The following is a 16,749-nucleotide window of genomic DNA, read 5'->3' on the forward strand; positions in this document are numbered from 1 at the left end:
GAAGCATATACAGAAACTTGGGATCTATCCACAGGGTAGGAAGATTTTAATGGGGCTAGTTGTGGGGTAGAGGTCAGCATTTCAGACAGTTTATTCTGGAGTGCTGATTGGTTGTAAATAAGATTGGATGGAGGAATACCTGTTAGGAGCCTGTTTCAGTAGTTCCAGAAAGAGATGATGGTGGGCTTGATTATCATAGTAAAAACAGAGATAAAGGAAAAATTATAATCCATAGACTTTGGATGCAATTACATAAATAGAGTGCTGAGGGCCCAGTTATAAATGGATTGCTTTCTTGAGAGAGTTTAGATGAGATGTAAGTGGCAGAAGGTGAAAAACAGATTTTTCCTATGAAAAAAATAAATTATCATTTAAAAATATCTTGTTATAGATATTAGTGTTTACTTGACAGTTTATAGAAGCATCAGCCATGAGACTCCCTGAAGAGTTCGTGCGTGCGTGTGCGTGTGCGTGTGTGTGTGTGTGTAGTGGTGGTGGGGGCTGTAATTTGAAGATTGGGGGCAAATTAAGAGATGATGAAGAACTATAAAAATCTCTGGAGACAGGTAGGAAGCACCCATCTGGATGTTCCTAGAGATAATGGGCACTGGATTGGGGGCTACAAGGAGGTCTATATTTCTTTCTGTGCTGAGGAAGAAAATGTAGTAGAAGATGAAATTGGAAGTGCGAGAAAAAAGTGGAATTGTGACATAGATGTAATTCATACCCACTTCTCAATGACATTTGGGTACATCTGTATTTTCCAAGTTTCTTCAATAAGCAGATATCATAAGACCCTTGACATTTACAAGGGATAAATCCCAAGATCTTAGCAAATTTCTAGCTTTGCAAATACAGAAAAGTTTGTATAGCCTCTTGACTTCTCTAAAAATTATATTTCCTTCAAGAGGAATAAGTTTTTAGTGCATTTCTTTTCAAGATCAGCAAGTCTTATTACTTCTAACTACAAAATACATGTGGAGTCGTCTAGCTCACAAACTGTGCTGTGACCACTCCAATTCAAACCATACTTTTTTTTTCTTGAAGAACCATAATAGCCACTAAAACTGCTACCCCTATTTATTTTTAAACTTCATATGGCCCAGAATATTTATAAACCGTATATTATGTCACTCCTCTGCTTAATATTTTTCAATGTCTTTCCATTGCTTTAAAAAATATCCACACTCATTTCCATAACTGAAAAAATACTTTATAATCTTAACATCCTAAATTAGAACTTCTCTTGTACCACGCTTTTAATGTTTAATATGCTGTAGCTACCCTGGCCTTTGGAGGACAAATTGACAATAAATAGCATATGTTTTCACTGAAGAAATCTCTTTCGAGATTCATTTTATTAGCCAGAACTGACTTCATGTGGCCTCACTTCACTAAATGGATGTTGGGAAGTGGAGTTCCTGTAAGTCAAGGCAAGGAAGGAGAACCAGAAACTGATAAGCACTGGTAAATTCTGCTACAGTTTGTTCTTTCAGTTCTAATATATTAAGTTTAATCTTTCTGCAAAAAATACACCCACTTGCCAAGGAAGACCATCCTGATCTTGTCCAAAAACAGTTCTAAAGTTTAGGTGTTGTGCAATAATATTCTATCCATCAGATCTGGATGTGGCTCCTCTTAGAACTCTACCTACAATCCTTCCCATACACACTTAGTATATAATGGTAGAATGTGGCTAGAATAATTGTAATAAACATTCTCATTCTGAAAGGAAAGAATGAAAGACACATAATAGTCATCGGTCCTTAGAAATTCTGAAATCCCAGTGGGCAAACATTGAGTGAAACACCTATCTTGAAGGTAGAGCTTGAAGGTAGAGAATATTCCTTGATGAGGTTTTTATCCTGTTGTCCCAGAAGTTCCCTTTCCAGTGTCCTTAGCAGCCTTCTAGTTCCATCTTCTAAAAGCATTTTTCCCTCTCTCTCATTATCCTCCATGTCTGTATCTGAAGTGGACTTGAGGGACTAAGCTCTTTATAGAGACTATAACAGTTTCTCAATCCACTACCTGCCTGTGGAAGCATGGGGGCCCAAGGATCATTTCAACAATGAATGTTAACATTTATTGGATGCTTTCTATGTGATAGAAATTATACTAAGCAATTGCATGCATTTAATCCTCACAATAGCCTTTTGAAATGGCATTATAATTATTCCTGTTTAAATTGCCCAGTGTTCCATGGCTAGTCCATAATGGAACTTGGATTCAAACCCTGCTCTGTCTGATACCAATCTGTAATGTTTCATTTATTTCTTTTGTCTTTATACACCAGAGTTAAAGGGATTGTTTCAGGAATTGTTAGAAGTGATTCCTAGAGTAGCTGAACATAATCACTGTTTTTGACAAATGGAAAGGTCATTTTTACGTCTCAGAGAACCACGGGCTTTTCCATTTAGGCTACCAGTTTCTTTAGCAACACAATACTACACACACACACACACACACACACACACACACATGCCAGGGCTTTTATATATTGGGATCTATTCAGATCCATGTACTAGGAACCAAAACCACAGTTGTTTTAAAGATATCATTTACAAATGTCCAGGTCCAGGTTTTTTCCTCTGGTTTTGATTTTTTTGTCCCCTTATTTTTCTTTATCAACTTATTGAGTCTGTTTTGAATGGTAGATGAAATATCATAAATCTGATATTTACCTGTAGATATTTTAAAAATTGATAGTAACTTATTGGGCTTTGACCCTTAATCTGATTTTTTTAAAGCACTTCAGTCTTTTGAGAAATTTTACCAAAAGGTGGGGAGGCTTTTAATTTAATCACTGTTGCATAGCTGGGTTTTTATAGGTTTTTGACTTTCAAAGTCTCTGCAATGTTCATCACTTATAGTTTGAAATCAAAAGCAGTCATCTCACCAATATTGGAAAACGTGGAATGTTTGTAATTCCACCATTCAATAGCCAATTCTTTCCTGAACTCATCAGTTTCTTGAAATGTCCTATAAAATGTGGCCAACTTCATCCAAAATACACTACTAAAATACTATTTCCCAGCCTTTTTCTCTAGACATTCAAGTTAAGAAGATAAGTTCATTGTCTAACTCACAAAATTACCCCAGGCAAGAATTTTACCACTCTATCATATATGACAAATATTCTACCACTTCTTATTATGAATCACCATATTTCCAGGCACCTTTAACAGCAATGTCACATTTGAGGTTTTTGCTATGAGAGCATCTCACCTGCAGTACTAATTTTCTGTATTATGGGGGAGTGTCTTGGTGGTTCCCAGGATCATCCCCAGGTTTAGTGTTGTACTAAAAGGACTCATTGAACTCTGAAGTCATTATACTCATGGTTACGGTTTATTACCATGAAAAGATACAAAGCACAATCAGCAAAAACAGGTACATCAGGCCAAGTTTGGAGGAAATTAGGAGCAAAATTCCAAGAGTTTTCTCTTGGTGGAGTCAACCAAGAGACACTTAATTCTTTCTGCTATGAACTGTAGCTACATGTATGAAGTGCTGTCTACCAGGAAAGCTTGCTTGAACCTAAGAGTTTTTAATGAGGGTCACACATAAAGCATACAATACCTTCATGACTGACTGTAGTTACCAAAACTGCAGAATTCCAAAAAGAAAGCAGGTGTCCATCATAAATCACATTGTTTGCATAAACTAAACAAACTGCATATTATTTCCTTCAAAACTCCAAGCATGCAACACACTCTTATCAGTAGGACATTCCAAACATTCAATTCCCAATAGCCCCCCGAGGGCCATTCAAGAAAATAGGCTCTTCTGGAAATGTGCATGTTTTAAGGAATTTAGACCTGATGAATTAATTTTTCTTGTACATGCATGTTAGAATCTACTGTGAAAACAACTATGAAAAACCCTAATTTCACTGACTTAATACAACACAAGTATTTCACCACCACAACCTGCCAACCCTATTTATGCGAAGTTTACAGAAAATCTGAAGAACCCTTCACAGCATCGGCCAGTAACACATGTTATTTCTGCTCACATTTCATTGGTTCTCACAGGGCCCCACCCAGCTGCAAGGAGCAGGGATTTCAGACTCCCTGAAAAAAGGTGTGAACAGAAACATCTGAAATAAAGTCAGGAACTCAGGAACATCAAGGGGCCCTAAAATGGAGCTAGGAGGCCAATGGGGGGTTAGCCTCCTACATGTCCACACCTGGTGAAATGTGAGCTTTTAGACTATGCCAACCATAAACCAACTACCACATCCTGGTGCAATTCTCAGAATGAGGCTTACTTCACTGAACTCCAACCTAGTATCTGGCATAGCAACCTATCCTATATAAACCGTTCATTATTTTTGCCTATGCCAATCATAATTCTTTCAAAACAACTTATATAACCTGCAGTTTTTGCCTTTATCAACCTGTTTCTCTTCCCTCCTTGGAGCACATTTCAGTTTCCTCCTGAATCTTTGTCTCCTGGATTTGAATTCCTCAATACCCCAAATAAGCTTTTGGTTTGCTTTACAGTCTCAGTCCTTTCTTGTTTGACAAAGGAATGGAGATCCAGTTATCAGTGAGAACTAGTGGCATCCATCATATTTACAAATTATCAATATTGTGGATATTAAAGCTATGAATGACAGAGAGGTTATACATAGTTATAACCAGGAAAATCATATTTTTAATTACTGAGAAGTTAAAAAAAAAAAAAAAAAGCCAACCAAGGGAACTAGTGGTAACAAAAGGCTTCTCTTGAAATGAGAGCATTTTCATGTGTTCACTCATATCAGTATCAACCCTTCTGAAAAGGAATAGTGTCTTTTTGCCAGAAGTTGGGAGGTAATATCTCATGATAAAAGCAAGGAAACATGTTCATTCTGTTGAGGTCCTTTGGAGAACTCTGATACAGTTTTCCAAGAGGAAAGGGAATTTCTCCACAGCCTGATGGTATAAACCCTCCAGAGGGGTAGGGGTTGGAACATCTACCCGTTTTGAACAGTGTAGCTATTGAATGCTTTTTATGGGCCTGACCTCTTGGTAAGAAATCTCCATATGTCCTATTATTCCTTACAAGAATCTTTTGAAATGGGCATTTTAATAATTCCGTTTTAGAGCCAAAGAGTCTAACATTGAACAGGTAAACAGGTAAAATTGAGAGTAAATTAGGAAGAGTCAGAACGTGAACCCTGGTCTGTGTTGCTCTGAGACACATGCTTGTTACTACAAGGCAAATTGTTTCTCAAAGGCAGGTGACCTCAGAACTGTGAATAAGGCTGTGTCACCCGGCGAGGACAAATGAAGCGATTGAGAATGCCACTCACTCTCAATACTCCTGTAGCCCTATTCATTCTTCCAGCCATTATCATACAAATGATGGACATGTATCTGGAATAAGAAAGTTTATTTACTATAATTTCTCCTATTTTTATGCAGATTTATTATTGAGTTTATGTCTCTTGATGTGTAGAGAACTTTGCTCCGAGTTAGGGCAAGAGATATAAGGACACAGGGGGGTAGAGGAGGGTAGTTGATAAGAGAGGCCAGGGGCTTGGGGGCGGGGCATAGTGGTCAAGGGGCAGAGGGTATAGTAGAGCCAGAGGTGACACAGGGCAGGCAAAAAAGAAATAGCTAAGAATATTGCCCTAAAAGCCTTTATTCCTTAGAGAAACAGAATAGATACATAAAAGTGATAGCCAGCATCTTGAGTTGATTTTTTTTTTCTTTTTCTAAAAGTCTAATTGATTAGAACAGGATGGGATGCCCGGGTGGCTCAGTCAGTTAAGTGTCTGCCTTCAGCTCAGGTTATGATCCCAGTGTCCTGAGATCGAGCCCCATGTCAGGCTCCCCACTCCTCCTCAGAGACAGCCAGCTTCTCCCTGCCCCTCTGCCTGCCCCTCCCCTCTGCTTCTATGACTTCTGTGTCAAATAAATAAAATTTTTAATAATAATAAAAAAGGAAGCATTGATTGAATTCTTACTCTGCAGTAGTCACTGTTCTGGTTGCTTAGGATTGAGAAGTAAACAAACCAGATTTTCTACTTTCCTGGAGTTTATACTCTTGTGGGAGTTCCATTAAGACAAAGAAAAAAACTCCCAACTAACCAATTATCCATGCTTATTTCAAATGTTGATACATTTTATGGAGTGATTAAAAGTGTGATGTGATAGTGAAGGGGGGAGAGTGTTGTCAGGGGACCTCTCTGGTACGGTGATATCCAGATGAGTGGAACTGGAGACAACATTTTTCGGTGGGACTAACATGTGTAGAGACATGGATTTGATGAATGAGCTTCAAGTTCTGGTGGAACTAGACTGGCTTGAGTATAGGAAACACCAGGGAGAATGACAGAGGCTGGCATGAAGGCATGGTCCAGACGACATAGGTTCTTTTAAACTGCAGTAGAGGGTCTGCGTTTGTTCTCAGAGGCAGCTGTGACAATGACAGAGGGGCCATGCCAAGAATTCAGAGGTGCTGTGGGGAAAATCCTGTGGGTAGATGGTAAGGACTCTGAGTGCCATGACTGGGAATTTAAACAGTCTCATTACATCACTTCAAAAACCCGATCCACTTCTTCCCAACCAGCCCCAGAACCTTTTTCTTGCTTGACCAAATGTGATCATTAGCCAATTCACATTTTTCTCAACCCATTTCTTCCAGGCCATTGATCCATGTGGCCTGGTCTAGCCATGCTGAATTTTCCTTCCAGTGAATAAACTCCCTTTCACTGCCTCTCTGACTGTCCCCTGTGCAATTTCCCAGGCGTTTCTTCCATTTGGTTCCTGGTCATGCCTCTGTTACCGTTTTCATTATTTTAAAAATGGAGAGGATGTGTTTCTGCTGAAGTTGCCCGATCTTGTTTTCACTCTATTGGACTCCAAAGTGTGCTGTCTGGACGCCTGCAGATGGATGAGGCAGAAAAGCCACTGATTTGATTTTCCCTTTCAATTTTCAGATCTTTCACTGCTTGCCTGGTTTCGTTTTCTCTTCTAACAGTGCATCTAAATATGTGCCTTTTTCTTCCCTCTTGAGGTAATCCTTTTTATTGCTTTTACCTGTAACATTTGCTTTTGATGGTTTCTGGATATGTGTTTAGGATCAAAGATGTTCTGTTCTAGGCTTAGTGCTTTATTTGGTTATTTCCCTTTGTTCTGTGATTTTTTGGGGGGGTGGGTGCTCATTTTTTTCAGTGCTCTCTTCTTAGAGATTCCTTTACGTAGGGTGTCACAACAGTGTTGCTTGAAAAAAACTTTTTGGCCTCCAGAACCTTTAATGTGTCAGATGGTACCCTATTGTTGGTGTTTTGAAAGAGAAATACCACCTCAGAGAAGCTCAATATTCCTGCGCATGTTTTGATGTTTTGTTCTTGTTTTAATGCCCAACAATCAATTAGTCGGTATATATTCCCTAAATCAGATCTCCACTCAAGCCAAAAAACAGCTCCTCATCTGTCCCTGGTGATGGGCAGTAAACCTAAGAAGCTTGTATTAATAAGTGTCTGCAAGAAATTTAAAATAATTTCCTAACTGTTATTGCTCCCTTACTTCCCAGAAATCACAACTGCAGGGATTTCAAGTAGTGTTGTGTATCTATGGTGGGAGCAGGATACACACAGACTGCATGATTATGCTAAATATTTGATATATTTAATATATATCAAATATATATGCTGGATGAAGGCTGGTACTGCTACAAATATAGATATTTGTAAATATTACATGTATTGGCTTCATGTTTAAATGCATCTATTTTGGCCATTAAAAAACAGTATAACCACAGTAGAAAATTATGAGAAATTGAAAAAAAGAGAACCATACTCTCTTAATATAATCATACTATCTTAATAGAAACACGGCTTTCATTTTGGATCCTCCCGTTTCTGTTTTTGAGAAGCTCATGGTGCCCCTGCACACCGAAGACTTGCTAGACCCTGGGAATATATAGAAGAACTGGAATAGTGTCTGAGTTCACAAGGGATCCCAGGGGAGATGGCAGTCTCCTACAAAGCCTCCGAAGTGATTACTTTTGAGAGTAATGCCTGAGACTCTGGGATAGAATGATTAGGGGAAACTTAGGGGTTCATGAAAAGAGGCAGAGAAAGATTCTGAGGAAAGGGGATTCCCGAGTTTTATCTAAAGGGATAAACTGGGCTAACTCAAGACAGGAAGGATAGGAAGGTCATTCTAGGAAAAAGAAATGCCGTAAGTCAAGGCATATGCCACAGTTTCATTTGGGGTGTTATAAGCAATTTACTGTTGCAGAAATAGAACATAAGTGGTGAGAAATGTTAGAAATAAAATTCTTAGCCAATTGTGGGCTAGTCTGTGCATCATGCTTTGAACATAGTTTTAATCAAGGAACATGTAGATACAGAACTGTTATGTATTCATTTTTATACACATACGTGTGTATGCATACATGTGTGTATGTTTATTCCACGTTGCATTTAACATAAAATCAGGTAACTATATTTTACTCATTATTAAATATTACATATTGTTAAATACTATAAATTTCTAAATAAATATTGTTAAATATTGCTAAATAAATAAAATATGGCTGTTGCTCAAATTAATATAATTAATTCAGGTGTTTTTTTTTTTTCTATAGGAAAAAAATCACTTAAGATTGTTTTGTTGTTTTTTTTTGTTTGTTTTTTTTAGATTTTATTTATTTATTTGACAGAGATAGAGACAGCCAGTGAGATAGGGAACACAAGCAGGGGGAGTGGGAGAGGAAGAAGCAGGCTCATAGCAGAGGAGCCTGATGTGGGACTCGATCCCATAACGCCAGGATCACGCTCTGAGCCGAAGGCAGACTCTTAACCGCTGTGCCACCCAGGCGCCCCTTAATAAGATTGTTTTTACTAAATTAAGCTCCCTCTCACTGATATGCAAGTACGAATGTATACATTTCCCAATAGCCACTTCCAAAACTGGGGATCTTTTCCCCCCTTAAGTTTTGCTAATTTATTTGGCAGATTATTTCTTAGTCTTTAGTATCAGATCCTTGTGATACAATAAAAATTATTCTCATGTTTTAATGATGTTATGAGGATTAATTTAAGTAATGAATGAAAATTGCAGAACGCACTGGCACATACAAGCGTTCGATAAATTATAGCTATCGTGTGATTATCTCTCTGACTAATAAAAACTATCTTGATCTATTTTTTTCTCTTCCTGGATCTATTAGAGAATTAATAACTTAATGAATACTTAATGCTCATGTTAGAAAGCATTTTTATTTTATACTAGCGATTGACTACCAGCACAAAAAGCCCACAACTAGGATGAGGTACAAAAAGTAGTGTGATAATTTCAAATCTTCCCAAAAAACATCAGTCCATGTAGACTCTTGTTTAATACAATTTAGTAAAATTCCTAAGGTTCAAATTAAGAAAAACCTTAAGTAAGGTAGCCCAATGGACTTGCCACATTCTAGGCAGGAAAATGACTATTAGCTCTATTTCTTATATCCAAGAGATTGTCTTGTACCAGAAACCATTCAAAAGTGGAAGTGCATTGTCTTAGATACAAGATCTATTAAAGCAGAAGAATGGGGGAGGAGAGAGTGTGGAAACAAACATGCTCATCTCAGATAATAAGAGATTGAACTTTGAGTACCCCTGTAGATCTTCATGTTGCCAAAAGATGTCAGGCAGAGGCATCAAAACCATGAAATAAAACACACTGGTGTTAGTCATACCAGTGGTACATTTTATTTCTTTTCTTCAGCCAATCTATATTTTTAGTCAAGGCTATAAAAGTTTAATTATTAATAAAATTCACCTGTTTTAGCTGTTTCTCTCAAAGAATTGATCCATTTAACCAGACTTATCAAATTTATAGTCATAATGTTGTTTATGAGGTTCCTTTATACTTTGAATATCTGTAGGACCTGAGGTGATCTTCCCTTTTCTGTTCTTAATATTGGTAATTGATGTCTTTGCTCTTTTTTTCTTAATCAGTTTGGCCAGAGTTTTTGTTTTAATTTTAATTTATTTGAGAGAGAGAGAGAGCAAGCTCATGGGGGGGGGGGTGAGGGAGAGGGAGAAGCAGACTCCTTGCTGAGCAGGCAGCCCCAAGCAGGGCTTCATCCTAGGACCCAGAGATCATGACATGAGCCAAAGGTGGATCCTTAACGAAGAGCCACCCAGCTGCCCCAGTTTGGCCAGAGTTTTATCAATTTTATTATTGATCTTTTCAAAGGACCAGTTTGGTTTTTTTTTTTTTTTTAATTTTCTCTCTTTTATATTTTCAATTTCACTGATTTTTGTTATCTTATTTCCTTTTTTTCTTTTTCATTTGCATCCAATTTGCTCCTTTTTTTTTTCATTTGTGGGAAAGTGATTTTTAAATTTTTTTTAAATTTAAATTCAATTTAGTTAACATATAGTATAATATTAGTTTCAGGGGTAGAATTTAGTGATTCATCAGTTGCATGAAACACCTCATGCTTATTACATCAAGTGCCCTCCTTAATGCCCATCACCCAATTACCCCATCCCCCATCCACCTCCCCTCCAGCAACCCTGTTTGTTTCCTATAGTTGAGAGATCTTATGGTTTGCCTCCCTCTCTGTTTTTATCTTATTTTTCCTTCCCTTCTCCTATGTTCATCTGTTTTGTTTCTTAAATTCCACGTATGATGAGATCATATGGTATTTGTCTTTCTCTGACTGACTTCACTTAGCATAATACCCTCTGGTTCCATCCACATCATTGCAAATGACAACATTTCATTCTTTTTGATTGCTGAGTAATATTCCACTGTACATACAGTAGCCATCCTTACATGGAACAAACTAGATTTTTATTTTATTTTTTAAATATTTTACTTATTTGCTTGAGAGAGAAAGAGAGCACAGCAAGAGAGAGAGGGCATGAGCGAGAGGGGCAGAGGGAGAGGGAGAAGCAGACTCCCCACTGAGCAGGGAGGCTTAACACAGGGCTTGATCCCAGGACAAACTAGATTTTAAACTGAAGACTGTAATAAGAGATAAAGGAAGACACTTTATCATAATAAAGGGGTCTATCCAACAAGAAGATCTAACACTTACAAATATTTATGCCCCTAACTTGGGAACAGCCAAATATATACATCAATTAATAACAAACTTAAAGAAGCTCATTGATAATAATACAATAATAGTAGGAAACTTTAATACCCCACCATTCACAGCAATGGAAAGATCATCTAAGCAGAAGATAACAAAGAAACTAGGGCTTCGAATGACACACTAGACCAGACGGACTTAACAGATATATTCAGAACATTTCATCCTAAAGCAACAGAATACACATTCTTTTCAAGTGCACATGAAACATTCTCCAGAATAGATCACATCCTGGGTCACAGATCAAGTCTCAATTGGTACAAAAAGACTGAGATAATACCATGCATATTTTCACACTGCAGTGCTATGAGATTGAGGTCAACCACAAGAAAAAATTTGGCAGGACCACAAATACATTCCAATTAAAGAACATCCTACTAAAGAATGAATGGGTCAACCAGGAAATTAAATACGAATTAAAAAAAATACATGGAAGCAAATGAAAATGAAAACAAGACAGTTCAAAACCTTTAGGATGCAGCAAAGCCAGTCCTAAGAGGGAAACATATAGCAATACAGGCCTTCCTCAAGAAGCAAGAAAAGTCTCAAATATACAAGCTAACCTTACACCTAAAGAAGCTGGAAAAAGAACAGCAAATAAAGCCTAAATCCAGCAAGAGGAGAGAAATAATAAAGACTAGAGCAGAAATCAATGCTATACAAAAAACAACAACAACAACAAAACAAAAATCAAACCAAAACAAAACAAAAACCCAGTAGAACAGATCAACAAAACTAGGAGCTGATTCTTCAAAAGAATTAACAAGGTTGATAAACCCCTAGCCAGACTTACCTAATCCTATATTTTTTAAGCACTACTTAAGCTGCAACACATAAAAGTTGATGTATATTCATTTTAATTTAATTCAGAATATTTCCTAATTCCATTTTTGTTTTCTTCTTTGACATAGGGTTTATTCAGAAGTGTGTTTTTAAACTTCCAAATATTTGAGTATTTTTCAATTATTTTCTACTGATTTCTAGTTTCCTCCTGTTGTGGTCTGAGGATACATATTGGGCAATTTCATTCTAGAATTTTTGTAACACAGAAGTGGTCTATCTTGGTCACTAGTGTGTATGCACTTCAAAAAGAAAAAAAAAGTGTGTTCTGTTGGGTTTCTCCTTTTGTCCTGTGAAGGTCAATTAGGTCAAATTAGTTGATAGTGTTTATCAGGTCTTATTTGCTTACTGATTTTCACTTTACTTGTTTTATCAATTACTAAAACACCTCCAACTATAATTGTGGATTGTAGACTAGTCATTTTTTTTAAAGATTTTATTTATTTATTTGACAGAGAGAAACAGCCAGTGAGAGAGGGAACACAAGCAAGGGGAGTGGGAGAGGAAGAAGCAGGCTCCCAGAGGAGGAGCCTGATGTGGGGCTCCATCCCAGAACGCCGGGATCACGCCCTGAGCCGAAGGCAGACACTTAACAACTGCGCCACCCAGGCGCCCCTAGACTAGTCATTTTTAAAATGCCATGTGTAGTGGCATCGATTCTTAATGTCTAATAAATTGGCAAATTTTCTTTTACTTATTTAAAGCCATATAATTCACCAAATGTGTCTGCTGATGCTTGAATTCAATGTAATTTGGGTCTTAGTCGAAATAAGAAGCACCAGATACTTTTCATCAAGCAGCACATGGTAACAACTATTTATGCATTCCATGTGTAATTAAATCAAACACATATTTTGGTATTTGGGGATCTATCTCTATTCAACAAACTTTCTAGATATCACTAATCAAAAGGCAACACACTAGGTTTTTTTTTTTTTTAAGATTTATTTGAAAGAGAGCATAAGTGCTAGCAGGAGTAGCAGGAGAGGGAGAGAGAGAATTTCAAGCAGACTGCCCACCGAGTGCAGAGCCCCACATGGGGCTTGATCTCATGACTCTGAGATCATGACCTGAGCCGAAGTCAAAAGCCAGGGACTCAACTGACTGAGCCACCCAGGTGCCCCAAAGTTTCTTCTGACATTAAGATCCTAGGTGATGGTTTCTAGAAAATTCCCATTTTAAGGCTCAAGTGCATCAGTTGTAGAAGAGAGAAGGGGAGATTAAATGAGATTTTAAGAATCTTTACTTTCTGTGACATCATTCTCATCAAAATCAGCAAATTTATTTCATTTACATTTGTTTGACTTCATACGCATTTTCGGGAGCCTACCACTTTTATTCTATGAAGTAACTTACTAAATTGAGCCTCATTCTGTCAGTTGTAAAATAACATAGTGACCACAACCCTGCCTATATTTTGGGAAGTTGTAATAAATGAGCAGATGACTATGTCAAGAGTTGTACACAACTGAATTGATATCATCCTAATGATTATTATCAAGCAAAAACACTCACATGCTAGTGAAAGTTGCTACTTCTGAACCACACATACACACACACCACTTCTGCCCCAGAAGCTTAATTATACCTGTACTATCACTTGTATGTCTTTGAATGATCTTATATTATTTCTAACTCAACATTTCATGATCTTTCCTTCCCTAGGCAGCTAATTAAATCAGCAGCTGAACTCTTCAATTCATACTCAGGCAATCAGGAATTTCTATTTCTTTTCAACTAGTTCCCTCACATAATTGCACAGTTCCTTTTTCTAGAATCTTGAAGAAGCAAGATGGAATGGATTTAATGGGTTACTTTCAGAGCCACAAATAAGACTGACTTCTCAAGACTCTGGCCGACTGGTATCTATCTGAGTGGAAGATGGTTTGATTGGTTGAAAATGAGCTAGTCGATGTCCTAATGTGGCTTTTGATTAATTCACGCCAATGATTCCAAATTTGTGCCATCTACTTTAAAAAGAAACCGAACTTGTGAAGCATTATTTCTTATTTTTCATCCAGAGAGGATTAGTGGAGAGAAAATTAAGTTCCCTCATCTAAGTAAGTACCTCAGGGAACTATTCACCTATCAGTGTATGGGAGAGTTTCAGCCTGTAACTTCCCCAATTTCATTAGCATTAATGGGAGTTTTGTGTGAAATCCTGTGTGAATCATTGCTTTAGGAGATCTGTAAGAGTTGTTTGATTACTTTTATTTTGTAATGGCTCTATTCTCCAGCTCAAACTTTTAACTCGTTAGGCTTGCAATAGATGCTAACTTTTGGAAGGAATCAAACTTGGACTTCTGAAGGTAATTAAATCAGAGAAGCATCCTATGGACTCATTCACCACTGTGAATATTAGATGCGTGCTTCATATTAGGTGCCCAGATGTTCCACTGGACTGCTGTCTATAGTGTGTGAGGACTCCAACTTCAGTTTTTAGCTTTCATCCAATTATGTTTTATTAATACGAAAAAAATAAAAATGTTTTATAAATATGTACTCGTTTATGAGTATTCTTACTCAAGCCCTCTATTTTTCCCTCGCGGCTGGGCCATGAATTCTGCACCCATTACGGTGATCCTTCAAGTACCCAGCCCTTGTCTTTCTCTGGCTTCTACTTTCCGATGATCTTTACATAGTATGGAAACAGATTTTGTGATCAAATCTGGGCACTTTTGAAAATGAAAGGAGAACCTAGTGAGGCTAGTGCACCCTGGCCTGAGTGCACACGCACAAACACCCTAGAGGTGCACTAGGGAACCTCAGCGCCTTAGTGAGGGGGAGGAAGACAGAGCGAGAAGGCCAGCTGGCGGGCAGCCCTAGCCCCTCTGACTGAGGTCTGGCTGCTTTCACTGCCAGGGGCCTCGTCCTCTGGACCTAGTGTGTTCACACACATACAGGCCTGGGATAGAAGAGTATTTGGGGAATTCAGAAAAAGAAGAGATGACTTCTGACTAGATGAAAATTCGGATGAATTACCTGGTGAATGAAAAAGAAAGCACCAGAAATCTGACAGTATTTCCCTTTCTTTGATGAAAGCCTCACTTTATGTGTAATAAGGGAGATACACTGTGAAGAAGCAGTAGCAGGGGAATCCAGAGACTCCAGCAAATCCCGATCTTGATGCTGGTGTAAGTGAACATTCGGATGGTTGGATCAAGATTCAGTTTCAGATGACTTCGTTGTAGAATTTGAAGTTGAGTCTTGATTCAGAAGATTATAGCCTTAGTGAAGGAGAATAACTCTCAGAGGAAGATGATGAGATATATCGAGGTAAATCAGGCAGGACAGAATGATATGGATTCACTAGGAGAAGATCCTTAAATTTCCTCAGCAGACTGCCAGAAGCATAATTTATGAAATAAAATGAATCTTCCCCTTGCGCCCCACTGCAACAGATGTTGGGCAATTGGTGAGAAGTAGCTTCATGAAGAGAGAAAATGTAAAAAACAATCTAGGAAAGCCAACACAAGTAGAAGAGGGCTTTGATGTTCCTGATTGTAAGTAGTAATAATAACAACAACAACAACAACAATAATAATAATAATAATAAACAAAAAAACTACAGTGGATGGTTCCAAAGAGTCATACTGTTGAAGAAAATGATGATCACACAAACCTGCCAATTCTAACAAAGTAAACACTATTCTCAGCCATGGACTTCTAATTGCATCACTTACAGCAGCCAAGATGTCAAGGAGTTTGTGAAAAACCGTGAGACAAAGAATAAAGTATGGAATCTCGTTTTCTCCTTAATGCCATTGATTCTCATGGGATTTGCCAAGGTCGACCTAAAAATAGATGCACTGTCCACTGAATATAGGACATCTTATGGTATGTTTTATACGTGCAAAGAGGCTTAAAAAGAAGTATGCAAGATCAGTCCTAGAGATCTGCTGTAAAACATAGTGCATACTGTTAACATGTATCATTGAAAGTGGATCTCATGTTAAGTATTCTTTTTTTAAAAAATTTTTATTTTGTTATACTAGTCACCATACAGTACATCCCCAAGATCTCATGTTAAGTATTCTTACACCCCTCCACACAAAATACACACACACACACACACACACACACACACACACACAAACACACAAGGAAATTGTTAGAGCTGATGGATATGTTTAGGACCTTGATTGTGGTGGTAATAGCACGGGTGTATGCTTATGTCCAAACTTACCAAAATGTATACATTAACACATGTAATTTGTTTGTAATTTATATCAGTTATACCTTGATAAAGCTGAGAGAGAGAAGCAAGCCCTACCCAGTATGAAGGCAACTAATTCAAATAATTGTGATATTTCCCCTAGTTGACCTGTCCATAAAAGCAGAATCATATATTTCTAACAGTATAAACCTAAACATTTAGACGAACATGAAATGTATCATTTTTTAAAAAATGTCAGAGCAAGAAAGTATCTTAGTTCATGTATCTTTCTTCTCATCAGTGTAATTTCCCTATTGGAGTTGGTAGTGAATATTTACTTCCTTTTAGGAAAATGTAAGTTCTATCTATATTTTATATTTGATTTTTGATATAATTTAGATTGGATATACTGCTCATCCTTTACTCCTATTCCTTATATTTTAAATCTTATCCACTTTCTCTTAAATGAGAAGTACCTGATTTTATTTTTATATAAGTAGGGCATTTAAATGTAACTTATTTAGTACTTTTCATGTAAGGAGAAAAAGTTTGTGTGAAAGATTTAATATTAAAATTTTAAATACCCTTTAATCTTGCGATTCGTAGTTTCTCTCCTCTTTCAGAGCCTCTTAAAATACTTTTTCCAGATAAAAAATAAA

The 16,749-nt window shown here is 37.4% G+C and overlaps 1 pseudogene; it reads left to right on the forward strand.

Annotated features, from left to right (window-relative positions):
- The first annotated feature begins 536 nt into the window (after positions 1-536).
- LOC103671939 lies at positions 537-15,855 on the forward strand (annotated as a pseudogene).
- The last annotated feature ends 894 nt before the right edge of the window (positions 15,856-16,749 follow it).

Source organism: Ursus maritimus, unplaced genomic scaffold (assembly GCF_017311325.1).
Source record: "Ursus maritimus isolate PB19 unplaced genomic scaffold, ASM1731132v1 scaffold_6, whole genome shotgun sequence".
Taxonomy (NCBI): Eukaryota; Metazoa; Chordata; class Mammalia; order Carnivora; family Ursidae; genus Ursus; species Ursus maritimus.